Below are 22,023 nucleotides of genomic sequence, written 5' to 3'. Positions count from 1 at the left end.
TACCTTACCCCCCCCCCCACCTCATGGACTTCCACCCTGCTAGAAATGAGAGCGGGAAAGCAGACCTTTAGAAGAGCTTAGGCATTTGAACAAGACTTGGTCCTTTCCGCAACCCTCGTGCTGACTCTGACCTCAGTAGAGCGGTTTATAATACACCAACAGCATTCATGTTCATTACCTTGTCTGAGTCTCACCCAACCCTGTCAGGCGTATAGAAATTGAGTGTACTGGTCAACTTAACATAGCTAATCGAGGACTAAAGTAATCAGGTGTTTGCCTCATTACTGGCTATCTCTGAGTAGGTAGGGTTTCCAGATTCAGCAAATAAAAGCATAGCACAGTTACATTAGAACTTTAGATAATGACAAATTCTTATAGTATAAGTATGTCCCATGCAATATTTGAGATACTTATATCAAAACATTATCCATTGTTTATCTGTAATTTTTACCTGCACTTTATCTGGCAACCTTACAAGAGAGAACAGAACTCGGGAGGCAGGAGTCAGGCGAGGAGAGCACAGAGGCCGAGGAACCAGACGCGCTGTGAGGGTAACACTGATGGGGGGAAAGCCCCAGAAGCCCACACACATTCAGGATCGGTCTTGACAAACGGACATAGTCATAAAAGCTTTAACAGGAGAAACTTTCATACACAGTCAAAGCAGTGGTTTCTGGTGGCAGTGGGCTGGGAGGGTCCCTTGTTATAGGGGGTTAATAGCAAAACCATACAGTGAGTAGTAACGTAGCCCACCAAAAAAAAACAATGCATTTCTAAGTTAGACGATAACATCAGGCAGTTATTGCGCTGTGTATGTTCATTAACCTCCTTCCTGGGGCGTGATGTTTGTCTCTGGGCAGCAGCATTCTGGCTTTCTGACCAGTCAGCCCAGCACAAGGTTGCAGAGTGACAGGGAGCACTGTGCTTTCCAGATGCCTTTGCTTCTGCAGCCAGACTGCATCTCTAAAGTGAAGTCCCCTATACACTGTCTCTGAGCCTCCCTGTGGACAAGTCCTGCCGGGGGTGAGGACGACGGAGACACAAGGACCCGACTCCGGGGACCAGGTTCAGTGACGCAGATCCACTTTATTCAGGAAGTAAGTTAGCTTATATACATGGGTTCAGCCTATAGGGTGTTACAGCATGTCCTTCATAGCCAATGGCTGAAAAGATCAGGGAGCTGCGTGGTTGACGTTAAGTCACTTCCTTATAGCGGGCGAGCTTCCTTCTTGGGTGTGCCCAGGAGGGTTCTGAGAGCTGGAGTATTCTCACAGCATTGCATCAGCCACAGCTGCTAGGAATGCACTCTGAGCTCCACCCACACTTCCCCAACTGGTGTGTGCCAGTGACTTTAGGTGGAAGATACTGATTTCTTGGTCCTCTGAGCAGACATGGAAGCCTAGAGTGGCACAAAGACAAGGTCGGGGCACAGCAGTCTCTTCTGGGGGTTCCTTGAATGGTGATGCAAGTATAACATGGTCTCATAGCATGCCCATGGTTCTCTATGTGGCATCCAGAATAGTTCCAGCTGGACCTCTATATCAACAGCCAACTGCAAGGCACCCAGCTGCCTACCATGACCAAGGAAACCATGGGCCCACTAGAGTTCATATTCTAAATGGCCACATAGCGGGGCTCCCAGGCCAAGGGGCAATTTGTTGGGGTGAAGGTGGTTAGAGGCCCTGGCAGGAACGACTCCAGGCATTGTGGCCCCATGTTTCACATACATCAGGTGAGTGCTGCTTTGTGGCTGACGAGCTCTTCCCAGCAACCCAGCTAGCACCCCATGGCTGCTTTGCCACGTGTGTTCCATAAATTCATGCTTCATCATTACGTTTAGATACTTGACATACAAAAAATAGTTTGCATTTAACTCTGTTTGCATTGTTATAAAATAAAATTTAACATACCATTTGCCAATAAAACAAAAGGAAGCCTATTATCGTCTTTAAATACCACTTTAACTTTCAAATGTTGAATAATCATAAAAAATGGTTTTAAGTTTTTATCACCTCTATGAAACTCTGTTTTCAATGAGAACTTGAACAGAGCATATTAAAAAATCAGTTAGGATTTGCTTATAACTATTTCAACATAGAACTTTATTAAAAAAGCTGTGTTGACTTCCACTTCCACTTGGGTTATAGAAAGTCACAAAGGAATATTGCTTCCACCTTAACAAGGAGATAATCTGCAAAACCATAGTTTTTAAAGCCTATAGGAGCATTCAGGTTGTAAAGAAACCTAATAAAGCAAACTTCAAAAAGTGCCAACGGCCCCCCAGGAGAGCTGCTTTCACCCCCAGCAGCACAGTGAATGGAAGAGGAAGCTGATTAAAACAAACAGCTGAGCCTGCAGTGCAATTGTGAGGGATTTTGAATCCCCAGGAGCTCAGATGCAAGAGCAACCTGCACCTACTCACCAACCCTGCGGGGCCTTCACTGTGTGCTCACAGCACAGCTTGTGGGTAGAGTAAGAAAGCAGAGACCTCGAGTCACACATGGGCAGAGCCTACTGACCTATGTCTGACCGGGATTACTGAGGGAATTCCCTAGCACTCAGCACACGGTGCTGACTATGAGGCAGCCTCTGTCTACCCCTGGGGTAGAAAAACATCTCTTCTTCCCCAGGCACAGCTGGAAAGAGGCTGCTGAAATCTTAGGATAACTGAGAAAAATTCCACAGACACAATGGGCCTGGCCTCACTAGGTTAGCTACTGGGGGAAGGACTGGAGAGCTAAGGAAGACACCTCACCTCAAACAAGTGCAGAGGGCCCACTGGATTCCACAGGCAGAGCAGGGGTACTGAGAGAACCCCCGCCCCTGCACTGCACTGAGCACAAGCAGGGACCATGGCCAGTTGGGAGAGGGCAAGAGAGTAGAGACAGACTTGAGACAAATGCAGACAGGGTCTGGTGGAATGTGGGAAAGAACTGATAAATCCTCTCAGGTTCTTCTATCCCAAGTCCTGCTAAAGAGAAGGTTCTGATTCCTCTATCAAATAATGTGAAACCTCTGGTTAACTGAATCTAACTAAAGCAACACAACCTCCAGATGTAGGTCAACTGCAAACCAGAGTGTCTCAGACCTCCTCACTCATGGCCTGCCAGACAAAAGAGGTCTACCCTTTTCTAGATATGGTTAATTTTTCTTCAGACTCTACTACTCATTTGTAATTCATGATGCCTAAATTCAGTCAAAATCAAATTACAGGATATATGAGAAAAATGTTTCTTCCTTAAAGAGAAAACAGTAAATAGAGCCAGGTCTACAAAATAAAATTGCTGAAATTATCAGACAAATGTTTTAAAATAATAATAATAAATATATAGTATGATAGAGTGGAGAAAATGAACAACATGTTTGAATAGAGGGCCAATCTCATAGCCAAATAAAAATACTGGAAATGGAAAATATATGAGCAATAAAGAATTTTTTCAATGACTTTGTTAACAGACTGGACACAGCAAAGGAAGGAATCAGTGAAATTGAAGGCAATTAGACAATTTGTTTATGATCTCTATTTGCCTTCAAGATATCTGATATGTATTACATACATATAATATACAATGTATGCACAGTTATATATTATATATATAAAATGTTTGGATAAATGCATAACTTGAGTCCCAGGAGAAATATGTAAATGGTGTAGAATTTTCTAAAATATATGACAGACATCAACTGAAGATTCAATAAGCTCAGCAAACCCAAAGAAGGATAAATACAAAGAAATACCAATAAACACACCCTTAGAAATATCATAATCAAACTTCTGAAAACCAACCATAAAGAGAAAATCTTAAAAGCTACCAGAGAAAATAAATCACTTTATATAAAGGAGAACAATAATAAGTGTCTCACCAGAAACAATGGCAACAAGAAGACAGTTGAATGATATATTTAAAGTGTTAAACGAAAAAAAATATCAATCCACAATTCTAGGTCTAGTGGAATTATTTGAAATATATATATATATGTGTGTGTGTGTGTGTGTGTGTGTGTGTGTGTGTGTGTGTGTATTTTTTTGTGTGTGTATTTTTTCCGAAGTTAGAAGCAGGGACAGTTAGACAGACTCCCACATGCACCCAACTGGGATCCACCCAGCATGCCCACCAGGGGGCGATGCTCTGCCCATCTGTGGTGTTGCTCCGTTGCGGCCGGACCCATTCTAGCACCTGAGGCAGAGGCCATGGAACCATCCTCAGTGCCCGGGCCAACTTTGCTCCAATGGAGACTTGGCTGTGGGAGGGGAAGCGAAGGAGAGGAAGGAGAGGGGGAAGGGTAGAGAAAAACAGATGGGCGCTTCTCCTGTGTGCCCTGACCAGGAATTGAACCTGGACTTTCACACGCCAAGCCAACACTCTACCACTGAATCAACTGGCCAGGGCCAAAAATAAAAATATTTTTAACATTCAAAAATGACGGAAAGTGTCTCAAATAGAAGAAGTTCCTACTATAAGGAATACTAAAATTATTTCTGCCAAAATGAAACAATGTCAGATAAAAACTCAGTTCTTCAGGGAAGAATGAAGAACACCAGAAAAAGAAAACATGTTAGTAAATATAAAGGACATTAAATACACATACGTGTGCATGCTCAATGCATACATACATACACATTCTTTAAATACTATCAACCTTTTAAAGTAAAAATAATAATGTAGTGTGAGGTTCTGGGGTATTTAGAAGTAAATTATATGACAAGAGCACAAAGGGAGAGAGAATAGTAATTAAAAAATATATTTTTAAAATTCTTACATGGTAGCAGATTAACTTTTTATTGTAGATGTGACAAGTTAGAGATGCATATAATAATCTCTAGGTCAGGCACTAAAATAATGTGAGAGGCTACTGATGATTATAACTAACGCAAGAAATAAGAATGAATATCTAAAGACTTAATTTACACAGAAAAAGGTGCATAAAGGGGGAGCAAAAAAACCAAAGAGAAGATAGAACAATATATATCAAATACAACTACATTAGATGAAAACCCACATACATTAATAATCGCATATGAACTGAAGAGCTAAATTGAAAGCCAGAGATTGTCGTAAGCCAGAGACTGACTTAAAAAACAAACAAAAACAAGACCAAAGTATATGTTGTTGACAACAAAGACACTTTAAACACAAAGACACAGAAAAGTTGAAAGTAAAAGAACGGAAAAAGATATAAAATACAAATTCTAATCATTAAAAATCTATCTATTACATTTTATAACAGAGGTAGACTTCAAAGCAGAAAGAATTACAAATACAGTATAGAGACATTTCATAATGATAAAAGGCTTAAGTAATCAAGAAAACAACAATTTTGAATGTGACAGAACTAATGAAAAGCATAAACAGACCCACAATTGTCCCTGAATTTAATACCCATCTCTCAGCTGTTGATAGGACAAGCAGACAAAAAATTAACAAAGACATGGAAGATGCAACTCAAATTAACTGACAGTTATAGAATGCTAGATCCAGCAACAGAAAAAGACTGTGTACTCTTCTCAAGTGTACATGAAAAATTCATCAGGTTAGACTATTTTCTGCATCATATAATATGTCTAAGTAAATTTCAAAGTCAAATTCATATAGAGTCGAGTCTCTGGCTGCAATAGTTTTAAATGAGAAATCGATGACAATATATATTCCAGTAGAATTTTCTACAGTGATGACAAGCTCTGCATCTGTGCTGCCCAATGACAGTCACTGTCCAAGTGCAACTAATGAGCACTTGAAATACAGCTAGAGTGACATAACAGATGACTTCTTATTTTAATTAATTTAAATTTAAATGTCCACAAATGGCCAGCAGCTACTATATTGGGTAATACAAATCTAGAAAATTTCCAAATATATATCACACACAAAAATATATCTAGATGGATTATAGATCAAAACCCAAAAGCTAAAGCTATAACACTTCAAGACTAAAACATAAGAGGATGTTTTCATGACTTTAGTATGAGTAAAAATTTCATAGAAAGAATAGAGAAAGCAGTAACCATAAAATAAAGTATTAATGGATTGGGCTTCATTAAAATGAAAAATGTCTGCATGCAAAAAAACTTAGAAAAATGAAAAAATAAGTCCCAGGTTGGAAGAAAATATTTCTAAACTAACATTGGACAAAGGAGTCATATTTAGAATATGTGAAGAACTGTTACAACTCAAAATAAAAGGACAAATGACCCAAATAAAACTGGGTAAAGGCTTGAACAAGCATTCCACAAACACGATTTATAAATGGCCAATAAGTATATGGAAAAAAAAAGTGTTCAACATAAATATTTATCAAGGAAATAAAAATGAAAACAATTAGATATCATGGAAAACCAACCAGAATGGCTAAAATGAAAAACATTAATACCACTAAACGTTGGCACAAATGCATAAACAACAGGTAGCTTCCTATGTTGGTAGTAGGAGTATAAAATGGTTCAATTACTTTGGAAAACAGAGATTTGCAAAATGCTAAATACACATCTTCTATATTACTCAGCCACTTCAGTCTAGATATCTATCCATGAAAAATGAAAATGTATACCCACAAAAAGCCTTATGCAAGAATCTTCATAATAGCTTCATTCATAATAGCCCCAAACTAGAAACAACCCAGGTATCCATCAGCAGGAGAGTGGACAGGCTAACTATGTTGTGTTCATGCAATGGAATATTACTCAGCAATTAAAAATAACAAATGACTGCCATATGTAACAAGCTGAATGAATCTGAAAAACATAATGTTTAATAAAAGAAACCAGATACAAAAAAAGTATATACTGTATTATTCCATTTATAAGAAGGTCTAAAATAGGCAAAAATTTCTATAGTAGTAGATACCAGATCAAGTGGAGTGGCTGCTTCTAACGTCCAGGCATTACTGAGAGCAAGAACAAAGGAACATTCTAAGGGAATTAAAATGTTCTATGTCTTGATACGGGAGTGGGAGGGAGGGAAATGTGCTCTCGTGTCAATAATGATCAAAAATGTATACTTGAAATCTGTGTATTTCACCAGATGTAAGTTAAGCTTCAATAAACATTTTCAATAAATAATGAAGCTGTGTTCAGAAAAGCAGGCTTAAATCTCTCATTTAAAAATTAAAATGCTTTTATTTGTAAGTGTAGTACAAAGTCAATATTTAATAGCTTCTACAATATATGTATTTTGTTTTCCTTACAATATTTTATAGGTAGGAATTTTTTCACGAAGCCTTATTCAAATGCTGCAGAATACTAGGCTGTTGGTTTCAGCGCACTGTGCAACTGCTGCCCAGCCCTCGTGTGCTACCGTGTGGAGTGCCGGGAAGCACCGCGCTACCTGGAACTGAGCATGGAGCTGGGTGGGGAGAGGGACACACTTGGGAAGCAGGATGCACAGAAATGCGAAGGGATGTATGTCACAGGGTGGTTGTAGGGATAAAAATGAAACAGTCTGTGAAAGCCAAAAGAGATCGTGCATCTAATGTTCTTGTCACAATAAATACTGTTTCCTCTCCCTCTTGGGCCTTATTGTTTGGGGAAGTGTGGATTTTGTCTCTCTATATGGAAACCTACATGTTATATTTGGGAAAATGTTTTTTTTTTCATACCTTTATTTCCTACAAAGAAAGTTGGAATAGTCAAGGGATCCAGTTTTGACTGCTCTTCAGAAATGAGCTAATTTATGAAAAAGAATATTCTGAGTGTTTATAGTTAATTGCCTTAAACTTATGCAAATAAGACTTCAGAATTTATTAATTGATCTGTGTGCAATCATGTGAGTTGTGAAAAGGACAGCATTCCTACAAAACTAAATACATTGTCATAATTAAGATGACAGTAGGGAGCTTTTCAGAAATATAAGACTTTTTTTCTAGACAATAGCCAAGTATTTAATTTAGAACACTAAAGTTGGAAATTAATTTATTTACGGAGATACCAAATGTTCAAGAAGACTTTTTTTGTTTCTTTAGTTCTTATGACTTAATATGTCAAATTAATTTAGGAAGAGTAAGTCACTGTTTGATAAAAACGTCTCTCAAGGCAGTTTCAAGCCAGCAAAATCTAAACAAAGCATTCTTTTTTCAAAGGTACAACTGTTTTAGACTCAAGGTAATTATCAAATACAATCCCTACGGTGTTATTTCATGCTTTGAACACGAAGCTGTAAAACTAGGTTTCTTTTTGGCTGTGACTTAGTCTATATTTCTCCAACATTTAACTCTGATTTGGTTTTTAATTTTTGAAAACAATATGTCATGTTATAACCGTCCTTCTCCCATTTTACAGATGGTGGAGGCAGGGGATACACAGTGTGGTTGATCTGTTTACCCAGATCAGCACCTGATATGAAACTGAGCTGGGATTGAAGCCTCATGCCCTCCCTAATTCCCAATGGTTTCTAACACCCCACCCTGCCCCCGTGCACCCCACACTCCGTAAGGAAATCTAAAGGAGAGATGTCACCATAATGTCAGGACACCTCAGCCATCTTTAAGAGCATGTGACAGGCAGAGTAATGTGGCCGAGGATAGAGGCACCCAGCCAGCACAAGCTTCCTTCAGGACTCTCCTGGGTAGGCTCCCTGCTCACACCCACAACAGGGTTTTTGTGATGTTTGGTCTCCCCACCTGTCTGCACTTGAGAGAATTCTGATCGAGAATGCATGCTCCACACCCCACACGCCACTCACAGCACCGCCACCTCCCCAAGCAGACACCAGCTTCAGACAATCACGTGTTTCTCTGCCTGCCGAGGAATGTGAGAAGGAGAATGGGCCACTTGGGTGAAAGCATGAGTAGTCCCTAACCACCCTGGTATGATCCAAGCAGCACAAAGGCACATTTGAGAGAAAACATCACACTTAGCAGTCTGTCGCAAAACCATGAAATGCTCATCATTTTATCCACCACTCAAAGGCCTTCTTGAACCATCTCTATTTTAACTAGTTTAAATCATTGTTATTTGGAAAGTCTAATGTCTCAGCTAACTCAGGTCTTGTTGAACTTTGTTACCATGACTACTGGGGAAGGCAAGAGACTGACAGATTTAGCTTTTTTATCTTGAAGCTGACGTTTCAGCCATCCGTTCATTGTTCCAGGGAAAGGCCACATCTTTCTAACCTGTAGTTTTATTTGCCCCTGACAGTGGTTTTACAAAATGGAAAATGGGGATTTGGAAGCAACTTCCACATAAAACACTATTGTTGACACTGAGACTACTTATCTGTACTTTCCTAGCAAATTGATGTTTATCTGCAATTATCTGAGACATAGTTATAGAAGTCTAAGACATACTTGACTTTGGAGTGACCATAATCGATTGCCAGGAACTTCATTTATATACACTTCTGTAATGATTATGCATAATATACATATCACTATTTCCTATTTTACCAATAAGGAAACCAAGACTCACACAGTATGAACTCTTCCATGAGGCGAGGCTTAGTTCACTCAGATAAGTGAGGAGCTTCGCTCTTTGTTGCATGAAGTGGTGGTTCATTATTTTCACTAACAGCGTTAGGACTGTCTTCACATCTGATAATGTACATCCTCCAGCTTCCTTTTATTAATGATATCCTTGACTGTTTTTGACCTCTTATATTCTTACATGAATGTTATAATCAGTTTGTCAATTTCTACATACCTGCTGAGATTTCAGTTAGGTCTTGGTTTAGTCAAAGTTTTTTTGGAGAGACAATACATTCTAACATTTAATTCTTCAAACCCATGAAAATGGCAGTAGGGGAGACAGCTATTAGGCTTTTTAAATTTCTGTTGGCAAAGTTTTATAGTTTTCAGTATAGAGTTCATGATAATATATTATTAAATAGACTCCTAAATTTTAGAAGTTTATGGTAATATAAATTATATCTTTTTAAATTTTTCATTTCTTTTTTAAATTGCTGATATACAAAAATATAATTGAGTTTATATTTTGATCTTGGATCCAATAACTGGATAATTCATTTATTAATTTTAGTAATTTATCTCTAAATTTATTAAAAAGATTTTTCTAGATACATAATCATGTTTTCTGTGCAAAATGACAGTTTTATTTTGTCTTTTTCTAAGCCTTATAAATTTATTTTCTTTTTATTATCTTATTGCATTGGTTAGGATTTACATTTTTGGCCCTGGCTGGGTAGTTTAGTGGATAGAGTGTACTTCCACGTGCCAAAGCTATGGATTTGATTCTTGGTCAGGGCAGTTACAAGAAGCAACCAATGAGTGCACATCTAAATGGAGTAACTAAGTGGAATGAGTTGACTTCTCTCTCTCTCTCTCTCTTTCTCTCTCTCTCTCTCTCATCCGTATCATGCTCTATGTAATATCAGGAAGAAAGTCTTAAATAATTCACCTTTAAATTGACCTCTCTTCAGTTTTACTATTTTTATCACAAATCACTATTGTGTTTTTTATCAAAAGATATATCTGTAGTTAAGGTACTCGTTTTATTTATCTCTACTTTTTGGTGAATGTGGTGAATTATATTGATTATTAACCAAAAAAATATTATTAGCATTCCTGAAATAACTTCATTTGGTTAGATGCATTTTCTATTTTATGTATTACTTAAGTACACTTGCTAATATATTGTTTAGATTTTTACATATATGATTATACGACATATTGGTGTGTGCTTTTCCTTTTTTACAATGTTTTAAGGTATTCTGACTATCAAGGTTGTGCTGGCCCCATAGAGAGACTGTGGAAAAGACCTTCTCTTTCTATTTTCTGGAAGAGTATATATAAAATTTGGTTATTACTTTCTTTAATGTTTACTAGAATTCACCAAAGAAACTATTTAGGCCAGGAATTCTATAGTTTGTAGAGAAATTTAAAATAAAACATTTAATTTTGTTGGTAAATATAAAATATCCTGCTTATTCTCTTTTTTATTTCACATCCTATTTTTTTATTGATTTTAATTTATTGTGTTTACATAGATTCTAGCATTGCCCCGAATGCATCCCCCCTCCCCCATATTCCCCTCAACATCTCCCTTGCCCCCCTCCCAGAGTGCCCTCCCCACTTCCCTTTAGGATTATCCCATCCTATCATTCCTTTTCCCTCTATCCTCTTTTCCTCTGGTCCCTTTGATCTCTCCTCTGTCTCAGTTCCGTTCCTCAGTTCACATTGTTCATTAGATTCCTCAAATGAGTGAGGTTATATATTATTCTTTCTTGGCCTGGCTTATTTCACTTAACATAATAGTTTCCAGGTCCATCCATGTTGTCACAAAAGGTAAGGTTTCCTTCTTTTTCATGGTCCCATAGTATTCCATTATATATGTACCACTGCTTTTTAATCCACTCGTCCACTGATGGACACTTGGATTGTTTCCAGATCTTGGCTATCGTAAACAATGCTGCAATAAACATGGGGGTGGATTTCTTCTTTTGAATCAGTGATTTGGTATTCATAGGATATATTCTTAAAAGTGGGATGGCTGGGTCAAAAGGCAGTTCCATTTTTAATTTTTTGAGGAATCTCCATACTGTTTTCCACAGAGGCTGCACCAGTCTGCATTCCCACCAGCAGTGCAGGAGGGTTCCCTTTTCTCCACACCCTCGCCAGCACTTATTTTGTGTTGTTTTGTTAATGAGTGCCATTCTGACTGGTGTGAGGTGATATCTCATTATGGTTTTAATTTGCATTTCTCTAATGATTAGTGATGTTAAGCAATTTTTCATCTGCCTATTGGTCACCTGTATGTCTCTCTTTGGAGAAGTGTCTGTTCTATTCATTTCTTTGCCCATTTTTTGATTGGATTGTTTGTCTTCCTGGTGTTGAGTTTTACAAGTTCTTTATAAATTTTGGTTAATAACCCCTTATCAGATGTATTGTCGAATATGTTCTCCCATTGTGTGGTTTGTCTTTTTATTCTGTTCATATTGTCTTAAGCTGTGCAAAACTTTTTAGTTTGATATAGTCCCATTTGTTTATCCTGTCTTTTATTTCACTTGCCCGTGGAGATAAATTGGCAAATATATTGCTGCAACAGATGTTGGAGAGCTTACTGCCTATGTTTTCTTCGAAGATGCTTATGGTTTCACGACTTACATTTAAGTCTTTTCTCCATTCTGAGTTTATTTTTGTGAATGGTGTAAATTGGTGGTCTAGTTTCATTTTTTTTATAGGTAGCTGTCCAATTTTCCCAACAACATTTCTTAAAGAGGCTGTCTTTACTTCATTGTATGCTATTACCACCTTTGTCAAATATCAATTGTCCATAAAGGTGTGGGTTTATTTCTGGGTTCTCTGTTCTGTTCCATTGATCTACATGCCTGTTCTTATGCTAGTGTCAAGCTGTTTTGAGTACAATGGCCTTGTAGTATAACTTGATATCAGGAAATGTGATACCTCCAACTTTATTCTTCCTTTTCAAGATTGCTGAGGCTATTCGTGTTCTCTTTTGGTTCCATATAAATTTTTAGAACATGTGTTCTATATCTTTGAAGTATGTTATTGGTATTTTAATTAGTATTGCATTAAATTTATAAATTGCTTTGGGTAATATAGACATTTTAATGATGTTTATTCTTCCTAACCATGAGCACGGTATATGCTTCCACTAGTTTGTATCTTTTCCTTGATTTCTTTTATCAATGTTTTATAATTTTCTAGGTACAAGTCTTTAACCTCCTCAGTTAAATTTACTCCTAGGTACTTTTTCTTTTTCTTTCTTTCTTCTTTTTTTTTTTTTTTTTTGCAATAGTGAAGGGGATTGTTTTTCTAATTTCTCTTTCAGAAAATTCATTGTTTGTGTATAAAAATGCCACTGATTTCTGAATATTAATTTTATATCCTGCCACCTTGCTGAATTTATTTATCAGGTCCAGTACTTTTTTGACTGAGACTTTAGGGTTTTCTATATACAGTATCACATCATCTGCAAATAATGATAGTTTTACTTCTTCTTTTCCAATTTGGATGCCTTTTATTTCTTCTTCTTGTCTGATTGCAGTGGCTAGGACTTCCAGAACTATGTTGAATAAGAGTGGTGAAAGAGGGCACCCCTGCCTTGTTCCTGATCTTAAGGGGATTGCTTTTAATTTTTGCCTATTGATTATGATGTTGGCTCTGGGTTTGTCATAGATGGCCTTTATCATGTTGAGGTATGTTCCTTGTATTCCCACTTTGCTAAGAGTTTTGATCATAAATGGGTGCTGGATTTTATCCAATGCTTTTTCTGCATCTATTGATATTATCTTGTGGGGTTTTTTCCTTTTTTTTTGTTTATGTGATGAATCACACTGATTGATTTGTGAATATTGTACCAGCGCTGCCTCCCCAGAATAAATCCCACTTGATCATGATGTATGATTTTTTTTATGTATTGTTGGATTTGGTTTGCTAATATTTTGTTGAGAATTTTAGCATCTAAATTCATCAGGGATATGGGCCTATAATTTTCTTTCTTTGTGTTGTCTTTGCCTGGTTTTGGAATAAGAATTATGCTTGCCTCATAAAAGGAGCTTGCAAGTCTTTCCTCCTTTTGAATTTTTGAAATAGCTTAAGAAGGATAGAAGTTAGTTCTTCTTTGAATTCTTGGTAGAATTTGCCTGTGAAGCCACCCGGCCCAGGGCTTTTGTTTTTTGGGAGTTTTTGGATAACTGTTTTGATCTCATTTGCTGTAATTGGTCTGTTTAGGTTTTCTGATTCTTCCAGATTGATTTTTGAAAGATTATATTTTTCAAGGAATTTGTCCATTTCACCTAAGTTGTCTAATTTTTTGGCATACATTTCTCCATAATATTTTCTTACAATCTTTTGTATTTCTGTTTTGTCAGTTGTTATTTCTCCACTCTCATTTCTAATTTTATTTATTTGAGTCCTCTCCCTTTTTTTCTTGGTGAGTTTGGTTAAAGGTTTATCAATTTTGTTTACCTTTTCAAAGAACCAGTTCTTGGTTTCATTGATCTCTGTATTGTTCTTTTACCCTCTATGTCATTTATTTCTACTCTGATCTTGATTATTTCCTTCCTTCTACTTCCTCTGGGCTTTACTTGCTGTTCTTTTTCTAGTTCTTTTAGATGCAGGGTTAAGTTGTTTATTTGAGCTTTTTCTAGCATTTTGAGGTATGCCTGTAATGCTATGAACTTCCCTCTCAGAACTGCTTTTGCTGTGCTGTATAAATTTTGAGTTGTTATATGTTCATTTTTATTCATTTCTAGGAATTTTATTTCTTCTTTGATCTCATTGTTAACCCATTCGTTATTTAATAACATGCTATTTAGTTTCCAAGTGTTTAATTATTTTTCAGTTTTTCTGTTGTAGTTAATTTCTAGTTTTATGCCATTGTGATCAGAGAAGATGCTTGATATGATTTCAATCCTCTTACATTTGTTGAGACTCATTTTGTGCCCTAACATGTGGTCTGTTGTAGAGAATGTACCATGAGCACTTGAAAAGAATATATATTCTGCTGCTTTAGGGTGAAAGTTTTTGAAGATATCTATTAAATCCAGTTGATCTAGTATGTCCTTTAAGTCTGCTGTTTCTTTGTTAATTTTTTTTCTTGAGGATCTATCTAGTGATGTTAAAGGAATATTGAAATCCCCTACTATTATAGTATTGCTGTTGATCTCACCCTGTATGTCCATCAAAATCTGCTTTATATATTTAGGTGCTCCTATATTAGGTGCATAGATATTTATAATGGTTATATCTTCCTGTTGGATTGCTCCCTTTATCTTATGTAGTGACATTATTTATCCCTTACTATAGCCTTTGTTTTAAAGTCTATTTTGTCAGATATAAGTATTGCTACCCCAACTTTTATTCATTTTCATTTGCATGAAATATTTTTTTCCAATCTTTTACTTTCAGTCTATGTGTATCTTTTGTTTTGAGGTGTGTCTCTTATAGACAGCATATGTATGAGCCCTGTTTTCTTATCCACACAGCTACCCTATATTTTTTATTGGATCATTTAATCCATTTATGTTATTATTGATATGTAGTTGTTTATTGCCATTTTATTCTTTAAATCTACATTCCTTTTTTACTATATTTTCCCCCCTTTGTTGTGTTTACAACAGGACCCTTTACATTTCTTGCAGCATTGGTTTGGCTGTAATAAATTCCTTGAGTTTTTTGTTTTGTTTTGTTTTTGTCTGGGAAGCTTTTTATATCTTCTTTAATTTTAAATGATAGCCTTGCTGGATAAAGAAGTCTTGGTTGTAGGCTCTTGTTCTGCATTACTTTGAATATTTCTTGCCATTTCCTTCTGGTTTCAAGTGTTTATGTTGAGAAGTCAGATGTCATTCTTATCGGCTCATTTGTAGGTGATTGACTATTTTTCTCTTTCATCTTTTAGCATTTTTTTCTTTCTCTTAGCTTTGGTATTTTAATTATGATGTGTCTTGGTGTGGATTTCTTTGGGTTTCTCTTTAATGGAATTCTCTGTGCTTCTTGATCTTGTGTGACTTTTTCCTGCATTAATTTAGGGAAGTTTTCAGCTATAATTTTTTCAAACAGGTTCTCTATCCCTTGTTCTTTCTCTTCTTCTTCAGGAACCCCTATTATGCAGATGTTGTTTCTCTTTATGTTGTCACAGAGATCTCTCAGAGTTTCCTCAGACTTTGTGAGCCTCTTTTCTTTTTGCTGCTCCACTTCTATGCTTTTGTTTATCTTGTCTTCTAAATCGCTGATTTGATCTTCTGCTTCATCCAACCTGCTTTTAATTCCTTCTAGTGTAGTCTTCATTTCTGATATTGTATTTGTCATTTCTGACTGGTTTTTCTTTATTATTTCCATGTCCTTTTTGATGCTTGTTATCTCCTTATTTAGATTCTCATTATGTTCATCCATTGTTACTCTAATATCTTTGAGCATTCTAATAATCATTATTTTAAACTCTGCATCTGGTAGTTTGGTTATTTCCATCTTACTCAGTTCCTTTTCTGGGGATTTCTCTTGTTGATTCATTTGGATTGCATTTCTCTGTCTTCCCATTTTGTCTGTGTATATACTCCTCCTTTGGGTGTGTTGTTTGTGAAGCTAGCTAAGTTTAGGTTTGGTATTGTCTGCCTCCAATTTTCACTTGTGTTATTTCTAGGTCTTCTTAGGTTGGCATCAGCTATTGTGTGTAATCCACTGTGGGCTACTTATCTGATATCACTGTTCTTTTTGCTGTTTGTGTCAGCATTTTCTATGTCTTAGCTGGGTCAGGTTTGGTGAGCCCTTTCTTAAGCTTCCACTCTAACAAGGGTTGTTGGGTCCTGAACTGGTGCTTTTTGTATCTGGCCATTGAATGTGCCTGCCCTGGACCTTCCTGCCTGGAGCCTGGTGCAAATCAGTGGGGGTTCACTGCCTATGATGGGCTTTTATCAACCTTTTTAGAGCTACAGGCGATTCAGATCTCATTGCTGTCTCTGCTGGGCCCAGGTGCCATTGTAAATATCAGCTTCACTCCTAGGCTTGCTTTTGTCTACTTTTGGGCCTGGGGAAAAGTTCCTTTAAAAGTTAAAATTCCCCTGAGATTTGCTTTCTATGGTCTCTTATTGCTGGCTACTTATTGGGCTCAGTACTGTAATTCAGTGATTAGGTACGGTATTGGATGTTGCCTACTCCTTAGCCTCAGGTGTCATTCTATCCAGACTTATTATTTATTTATTTTATTTTGTTTTGTTTTGTTTTTTTCTTATTCTTCAGCACTCAGTTGGGTGTAGTCACAGGGGTCCAGTGGCTGTTGCCCCTGTATTCCTGTTGTGCGGTTTGTCCACCAGTCCACCGCCACTGTTGCTGCTCAGGGCATTTGGGTTCAGGTGCTGCTGGCACCAGCCTGCCTCTGCAGTTGCTGTGGCCCCAGCTGCCCTGGGCTGGCTCACGTGCACCCTCTTTGATGCTTCCAAGGCTGCCCCAGCCTTCGCTGCCACTGAGGGTGGGCCTGTGCCGCAAGCAAGTTTGCACATGGGCTTGGGCCTCCATAGTATCCACCACGGCTTCTGCCCTCACTAGTGGGCTTGTGCATGCCTGCACAGACCCCCTCCACTGTCTCTCAGGCCTCCACCCCACCAAGGGCAGGCCCACGCTACAGGCAGGTCTGTGCGTGAGCTTGTACCTCTGCAGCAGCAGCCATGGTTTCCTCCTCTGTGAGATGGCCTGCATGCACTCGCTTGGACTGCCCTGGTCTTTGCAGCTGTGCTATGCCACCTCCTGCCCACCCACCCCAGTGAGCACTCAGCAGCACAGGTGGTGGTATAGTTTAGACCTCTGTGCTCACTATTTGTGTTCCTAACATGCTGCCTGTCTCTAAGTGTCTCTTTGTTCTAACTGGGGCAGGAGAGCCTCCAGTGTGTGCAGTAATTTTTTCTCTTTGCTGGTGATGCTGTTCCCAGAAAAAATGTTCACTTTAGATTTGGGGAGTGACACAGCCCAGGGGTTAGGGTGTCCATCCCTCAAAGTGTCTCCCCCTGTGCCTCTGAGACCACATTCTCCCCTGGAAACTCCAGTCCTCCCAGCACTCCCTACTCCTGGAACTCTGGGAAAGTGGCTGTGAGTGAGGCTCTCTGTGCTGTCCCTTTAATATGGAGCCTGGGTCTGAGAGTTCTGCCTCCTTCTCTCAAACAGTATCTAGGCTCTTTTCTCAGCCAAATATAGTCCATAAACCCCTTCCAGGCTCCAGGGCTCTAGGCTGGGATTCCGGTTTTGGGGCTGAGGACCCACAACTTGCCGGGCAACCCTCCCCATCGTGAGAGTTCCTCCTGGCCGCCGCTATCTCCCAAGAGCAGGGCAGCCCTTTCTGCATCTCTGCCTTTCCTACCAGTCTCAGTGTGGGTTCTTGGGTGATCCTCAGCTATGGAATCCTCTTTGTTTAGTCCAAAGTTGCTCTTTGAAGATGAGTATTCTCAGAATTAAGTTGTAATCCACCTTGATTCTGGGAAGTGGGAGTTGGAGCATCCTCACGTATTACTTTATAAGTCTTGCAGATGCAATAGTTCTCAGCACTGAAACCTCATATAGAACTATTAGCAATGGAACACTAACTACCACCCAGAAACCAGGGAAATAAAACCCTCTGGCCCTACCCACATGATGCTTAATTCTGGGAAGCAGTCCGTAAGCCCTCACTGCTTATTCTCTCTTGCTGTATCAGTTTTGGTCTTACGGTTTTCATTGTCTTGCCAGAATTTTGTCAAAATGATTCATCTTTTTTGAGAAGCAAACTTTTTACTTTGTTTATTTTTCATTGTATTTTATTTTGTATTTCTTTTATTTTTATGTTTATAAATATAATTTTTTTAATAAATACATTTTTATTTTAATGGGGTGACATCAATAAATCAGGGTACATACATTCAAAGAAAACATTTCCAGGTTATCTTGTCATTTAGTTATGTTGCATACCCATCACCCGAAGAGAGATCGTCCTCTGCCACCCTCCATCCAGTTCTCTCTGTACCCCTCCCCCTCCCCTCCCCCTCTCCCTCCTTCCCTCCCCCCACCCCCCATAGCCACCACACTCCTGTTCATGCCTCTCAGTCTCGCTTTTATGTCCCACCAATGTATGGAATCCTGCCGTTCCTGTTTTTTTCTGATTCGCTTATTTGACCCTGCACAATGCTACCAAGACTCCACCATTCCGCTATAAGTGATCCGATGTCACCATTTCTCCTAGCTGAATAATATACCATGGTGTATATGTACCCCATCTTCTTCATCCAGTCCTCTATTTTTTTACAGTGATTAAAAGCCTTTAAGCAAACTCTTGGCCAATACAGCAAGAATCCATAAATGAGTAGTGTCCTTAACATGTTCCCCAAGTCCAAGTTGGCCCCCTCACCATGCCAAATCCCTGAAAAATGCAACCCAACCACAGTTCAGTCTGTTAGGAGCTGTCACAGGGAGCAGGAGTCCAGGAAAGTTCCCCACAGGAAAAGTCCGTATGGCACTGGAATTGTTGTCATCATTCTATACTTTGCAGCTCATGTCCAAGTCCCAATGACCGCTGCTTCTAGCTGGTAATGATTCAGGTAGACTGGAAAAAGCCATTTGCAGCATGCGTGGATATGGAGCTCCTGTTCTCCTCTGCCTGGAGAGTTGAGACCAGGTTGCTTTTTCCTGGAGCTCTGTGACTGTGGCCTGGTAAAGAGAACCTTGGGATACACTAAGCTGGGTGGCAAAGGTAAATTCATAATACAAGTTGGCAAAAGGAGGAAAGAGAGCTCTAAATTAAGAGTAGGTCCCAGCCTGAAATATGAGTGGGGCATTGAGGTAGGAGGAATAAAGGAAACACTATATATTAAGCAAAGCAGCAGAAAATAGGACTATCAACACCCACAACAGAGATCTTTGAGGGAAGAATAAAAAACCTGACTATTCAGGCAAAACATAGTTAAGTGGCCCTTGTGCGAATGAGATCAGTTTACCTGCTTCTTGGAAGAAATACCCTAGGCTCGTCCACAGTGTCATAGATGGGGTCGATGGCCCTGGGCACCTTCAGCCTTCAGTGGCAAACCCCAGCTTTCTGGGCAAGGTTAGGTCATAGGTGGCTGGAGCAGGGATGGAAGAGACTGAACCCTCCCTTAGAGGAGCGAGGGGGAAGCCCACCTTCCAGTGTCCCTGTTTCCTCACAGCAGAGGTGTGTAAGCCTGGCAGGCTTTAGCTCAATGACCTTCCTTTCCACTATTGAAGCAGGACCCAGATGGCATCCTATGAGACCCCTTTGGGGTGCTGGAGCCTTTAAGGGTGTATCCTAAAAGCTGGTAGTTCCCCTGATCTCTATTGGGCTTTTTCTGCCTCTAGGTATCTTAAAAGCCATTCTCAGAAGATCTCGCTGAGGGGTTTGAGGATCCCCATCCGCCTATATAAATCTTTTCCATATATCTGGAGCTATTTGGAAAAAAGACAGAACAGTGTTATTAGCTAGATCTAATAAAGAAGGTAGATTTGGTGTCTCCTGTTCATCAGCTTTCAAAAGAAATAAATTTTTTTTTTTAAGTAAAAAGCATGATATGGTAGACCCGTCGGAGTCATTGGCCTGGTGTGCAGGATTCCCGGGTTCGATTCCCGGCCAGAGCACACAGGAGAAGCGCCCATCTACCTCTCCACCCCTCCCCCTCTCCCCCCTCCCGGTCCCTCTCCTCCCGCCCGCCGCCAAGGCTCCACTGGAGCAAATCCACCCTGGGCACTAAGGATGGCCCCATGGCCTCCGCCCCAGTCGCTAGAATGGCTCCGGTTGTAACAGAGCAACATCCCAGATGGGCTGAGCATTCCCCCCTGTGGGCATGCCAGGTGGATCCCAGTCAGGCGCATGCAGGAGTCTGTCTGCTTGCCTCCCCATCCCCATCCTCAGAAATATACAAAAAATAAATAAATAAAAGAAAAAATACAAAAAAAAAGGGGGGGGGCATTCCCTTGTGCTAAAGCTCCAGGAAGCATGGAGTGAGCTTGAGTATGTCCTATGAAACATGGAGCTCTATGTTGACATATAAGTCTTTGAAGAAGGAGGAACTGCTGAAATAGTTTGTCAGTATTTGTCCCTAAGACAGCAGTCTTTATAGTGGGAACACCATACGTAAATATTTGCTGTCTGTCTATAGATTAAGGGGGGAATATGGCCAATGCTGAAAAGCCATGATCTTTGTGCCCCTCCCCTCCCCCAACCCCCTCCCTCTCCTCCCCCCACCCTGTAACCCCAACACTGTTGTTCATGTCTCTGAGTCTCATCTTTATGTCTCACCTATGTATGGAAACATATAGTTCTTAGTTTTTTCTGATTTACTTCTTTCACTCAGTATAATGTTATCAAGGCCCATCCATGTTGTTGTAAAAGATCCTATGTCATCATTTCTTATGGCTGAGTAGTATTCCATAGTATATATATACCAAAGCTTTTTAATCCACTCATCCTCTGATGGATACTTGGGCTGTTTCCAAATCTTTGCTATTGTGAACAATGCTGCCATAAACATGGGGGTGCATTTCTTCTTTTCAAACAGTGCTATGGTGTTCTTGGGGTATTTTATTTTTGTTATTTCTTTTTCTTTGGATTAATTTGTTGTGTACAGTATTTTGTTTTGTTTGGCTTTGCTTTGTTTTAAGATGGAAACAAATCATTTATGTACAGCATTTTCTTTTCTTCCTAGTATATACAGTTAAGAACATAAGTTTTACTCTAGGCACTGCAGGAATTCTCTCAGTTTTTATTAATCTGAAGATATATTTATCTCCTATTTATAGTTGAATGATAGTTTTTGATTATTCAGAATTCTAAGCAGTTATTTCCTTGGTCTTCATTTACCTGTTTTCCACATTTTGATGTTATGTCATTTAGTACCATTTCATTCCAAATATTTTCTGATTTTTATTGTGCTTCTTTTTGATTTATGGGTTGCTTAGAATTTTATTGCCTACTTTTATACCAATTGGGGCTTTGCTGGTTAGCTTTTGTTATGGTTTTGAGACTAATTCTACTATACTCACAGATCATACTCTGAGTGATTTCAATCTTTTAAAATATATTACACATTTCTTTATGACACAGCATATGGTAAATCTAGTAAATGTTCCATGTGCATTTGAAAAACACTATATATTCATTCTCTCACTGTTGGATGCAATGTTCTGTATTACATATTTAGGATAGCTCCAGTTTCTTTGCTTTTGTAAGTAATAATACAATATGCATCCTTCTGTATATATAACATTTTGTTGTTATTGAATTATTTCCTTGGAGTAAATTCTTAAGAGTGCCATTACTGGGTCAAAGGGTTAGAAATATCTGTATGGCTCTTTCTATTTATACAATATTGCTTACTAAAAGCATTGTATCTAATTACAATGTCAGTTATGATGTGTGAAATCATCAAATTCTCCCCATGTTGGAGATTGTAATTGTTTTATTAATAAAGTGAATACTAAATTATAACTCAAAATTGACAATAATTTTCATGTCTGGTAACTAGACAAGATGAATGCTTTTCTAAGTGTTAATTTACTATTTTAATTTCCTCTCATATAATTTGCTAGTCACCAGTTTTGTAATCTGCTGAGATCTTGATACTTTTAGAATAAATTTGAATAAGT

This window comes from Saccopteryx bilineata, chromosome 5, assembly GCF_036850765.1.
Source record: "Saccopteryx bilineata isolate mSacBil1 chromosome 5, mSacBil1_pri_phased_curated, whole genome shotgun sequence".
NCBI lineage: Eukaryota > Metazoa > Chordata > Mammalia > Chiroptera > Emballonuridae > Saccopteryx > Saccopteryx bilineata.
Note: the sequence above shows the minus strand (reverse complement) of the source record.